Source organism: Clytia hemisphaerica, unplaced genomic scaffold (assembly GCF_902728285.1).
Source record: "Clytia hemisphaerica strain Z4C2 unplaced genomic scaffold, Clytia hemisphaerica genome assembly, whole genome shotgun sequence".
Lineage (NCBI taxonomy): Eukaryota > Metazoa > Cnidaria > Hydrozoa > Leptothecata > Clytiidae > Clytia > Clytia hemisphaerica.
In genome coordinates, this window is record NW_027103850.1 from 718,860 (window position 1) to 723,146 (window position 4,287).

Sequence of the window (4,287 nt, forward strand, 5' to 3'; positions counted from 1 at the left end):
TACTAAGCAGAATGTCTTTGACTATTTGAAGACTTCCATTCGCGAGGAGGAAAGAGGGATGTATCGCTCACTTGTCAAAGTCTTCAACCTAGTGACAGGGCGTAGGTCTTTCATCCTTAATTTTATAGAGAAAAAAGAAAATTTCATTTTACACAATTGTCAAAATTTGATTTATTTTTCATAGTAACTTTTTAAAAAAAGCTTTTTTTGTTCTTCTTTTTTTTCTCTAAACAAGAAATTAACAAAACTGATTTTGTCGGAGCCGTTTTTATTTTTTCGAATTAAAAAAAACTTTGAAAAAAATGTTGAAAATTTTAAACCGTGATGTGACTAAAACAGGATACGAAAAAATCACAGCCCAAAAAATGAAAAGGAAACGGTTTTTTGGTCTCAAATATTTTTATTTTTGGTTCAATTTAATCTGAAGATTTCCTAGAGATCGAATAATCTTGATTTTTGCGGGTCTGATTTTTACAATCAAAATTAAGATTTTATCCACCAAAAATATTAAAGTTTCATCAAATTTCGAACTTATTTAATCGTATTGAAACTCTGTCTGAGATAAAACTGAATATGTTTTTAAGCAAGTACTTTCAGGTGCCAAATAAACGGGCTATCACGTTGATTTTTCGAATTTCTTCCAACACCTGGACCTTATTAGGACCCTTATAGTTCTTTATTTATCTCTGAATAGCCAGGGTTTTGTTTACAATTACCTTTTTTTGGCATTATTTAGATGGTGCCCGCCCGGGTCAAATACATTTAAAAAAGAAACTCGTTACATGTTTTTTCCTTTCCAAGCATAACGCTTATAAGCATATTCAGGCTCAGTTTTTGGTACTTAAACAATGGCTCTATTGCTTAAGAACAATAAAATGCTAAGAATAATGCTCCTGATGGTGCCTGTAGTATTCATTAAAAGTTCGTCAGTTAGAGTTCCACGCCTCCAGACAGACGCTGGCCTTGAAATCTGGTGACGAAAACTCGTTTGCTGGATCCGATCTTTCCTATTTTTATGATGGTGATTGTTTGAGCAACGTGTTTGATCCGTGCACGGCTCTTTCGCTAACAGTACTAGTAGAAAAGATTACGAGCCAGCAGACTTTTTGACTACACAGAAGTAAAAGGCCTATTTGCCACTTCTTTTGCGGTTTCGGATACAACTTAAAATCCGAATAGGCTATTTCACGGTCGAAAGGAATCATTGGTAATAAGGACTGTCTCCGATAACAACTTTTTTTAAATTTTAGATGTTTTTGCGTCTAATGGAGACACAAAGCCCTGATATTTCATGATTCATCTGAAATATCAAGAAATACATGAAATGCACGTTTTATAATACAAAACACCCGATTTCTTAGGAAAATGGACAGAAATACTCACGAAATAGGGAAATTGATTACATGTTTTAAGAACATTTCTATAGGCTTAAAAGCTGAGAACATCTGCAATCTTGTCAATTTTGATACACCCCTGTGTCACAGACCCATTGGTATTTTTCTTACCTCCAGTCATTTGTCCGCTGGTAAGACCATCATTGGCAATGTGCTCACACTCTTTCAAACAGGTCTTCTTGAACAGCAGATTCAGGATCTCAGTTCCTGGTTTCAAAGCAACAAGCTATCACGTATCAATCAAGGTCAGTCAATAGTTTTGTTTGTGCTCAACGTATCAGTTAGTATTGATAAAATTGAAGCCATGATCGAAGCTCTCTTTATTAGAAGACACAAAGTCTAAGAGGCCCCCCAGCAGCACCCCCAATCACGCCATCATGCAAAAAAATTTTCTCCATCACACGCATCACGAAAATCGCTAAAATTTGTCATCACGCAAAAAATAGCGAAAAATATCCCAAATCACGCATCACGCCTCAAATTTTTGCCCTATCACGCATCGCGCCAAAATTTTGATCACGCCAAAAAAAATCTCTAATCACGCCATCACGCAAGGAAAAAGTCCCAATCACGCCATCACGCAAACCGCTGGGGGGGGGGCTCGTCTAACACCAGTTGTGTTTCTAGACGCAAAAATCTAATGTAAAAATGATGTGAACTACACCATGGTGCGATATTCGATACACAAATGTCCTGGGAAAAACAAAAGCTATTAATAATATTCGTAACAAAGCCTAACAGGTCTAGCCAAGATCAAAATAATTTCACATCTGGGTTGAAGAACATGATGGTTGGACCAAATAAGTAAATCCCTAAAAGAGAGCAAATACTTATCAAATTTCAGCGGCTCGTTCCGGTCGGACGTCAAAGTAAGTGCCTCGCAGAGTTATCAGTATCACCAAACTTGCGCCCTCAGATTTTGGTTCTATTCCGGGGGGTACTAGTCTACTAGAGGGTAGAGGTTGTTGGGATGACGGGTACCCTATGTCCACTGGGGTCCTCTTTTTCTTTTTGTCGTGACGAACTTTTAGAAACTTAGATGTTAGAAAGATTTGAAAGCCCAAATAAAATTGAAATTCCCTTTTATTCTTTTATGCTTAGAATAAAAGGTTGGTAGCCTTGATAAAATTGGATAAAAGGGTGGCCGAGTCACAAAATTAGAACGACGTCACGGCGTTACAGCTTTTCAACAATGACATTTATATATCTCAGTTTTTTTTTTCGTAACTCGGTTTTTTAACTCGGTGAAAATAACTCGGTGTTTCCGAAACTGCTAGACTGCTAGAGCGCGCCAAAAAAACATAAACAAATATGGCGGATGAAAATTTTGCCAAACTGTCTCCCAGAACTTTGTACTTGTAGCTTGTAGGCAGTAGGTATTGTAACTAACAGTGAAAGTTTCTTAGACATTAGAGGATGACAAGTATTGGTGCTGTTAGTTAGAGCAAAAAAATCATGAGAAATATACTCATATTGGATTGGAAAGAAAGTGAGATGTTTATAACATTTAAATTTGAATTCTCCGATAAAACTGGCTGGTGCTCTGGAAATTAGGGTAAAGTTTTTTTACACATTAGTGGAATGATCTGTTGCAGCTAAGTTCTACCGTAAGTTGGTAGACATCTGTCTTCTTATTTTGACACCCTTCTTTATTTTATAAGATATGAATAGTATGGTACAGTACAGTAGGAAGTTTGGAATCACTGCACTGATAAAGCTCTTTTTTCTGCAATATTCAATTACCTCTTAATCCAAAGTGGTTGCCTTTTTATTAAATTCTAGATTTTATTATATTTAGATAGATTTTATTTTATTACCATTTTATTTTACATTCAGGAAATTGTACGTATGTACCCTCTGAATTATTGAATAGAAATAGAAATAGAAATAAAATAATTTTCCTCTCTGGATCTACCGTAAGTTGGTCTAATTCCGACACCCTTCTTCAGAGACAGGAATAATATAAAAGCTTGAATCACTGATTGAAAAAGCATTATTCCTCTCTGACCACTAAGCAAAGAAAAATAGTTTCAACCTCTCTCCGAAAAAAAGGGTGTCGGAATTAGAGGAGGGGTGTCGACATTAGACCAAGTTACGGTATCGTGAGTGGTCCTATTCCCACGCAGGAAAATATTTTTGGAAATCTCCAAGAGAGGTTTTGATGTTATGTGTGTGCTTAGTGAGAAAACTTTTGAAAAAAATATATTCCTCAACTAGTTGCTCAAAAAACTTGAGTCTGCACTGAGTTTGCTCGTGTTGGAAATGTTCAGGACGGGCAAATTAGATGGAGAAACTGTTGGCAAAATATGAAATTGTGTTTTTGTCATTTTGTCTTATTTACACGGTGATTGCTGTTTTTAATGATTTTTTGAAATTTCGACATGGAAAAAAAGTCAGTTTTTTGGAAATAACTTTCAAACTACTTTTTCAAACTTAATGTGGTTATATCTAAAAATTCAAGAGCATCCTCTATAAAATAAAATAAGAATGAACAAAAAATTTAAATCCTGAAGCTCGTAATATCTCGACAAATCTGTATACTTTTTTTTTGGTGCACCCGGTATATTCACTCAGGAGATTTGAGTGGCTAAGTATAATATGCATTTCGTCCTTACAATTGGGACTCATCAGCATTGCGTACTGAACCCTGGCTGGCCAGTTCGATTTGGCCAGCATCTTACACACAAAACCACAAAATCACTTATTTCAAACTGAGAAAAAAAAAGGACAGAAGGAAAATTCCCTTACAGAATTCTTTATTGACTCCTTTGGAGCTAAGCTTATAATATGCAAATAATGGAATAGAATAGAAGTAGAATCTTTCTTTAGGATTTCTTGGTATTTGACAAATTACTTCAATAATTACCTAAAATTTTAAATATTCTATGTTTAT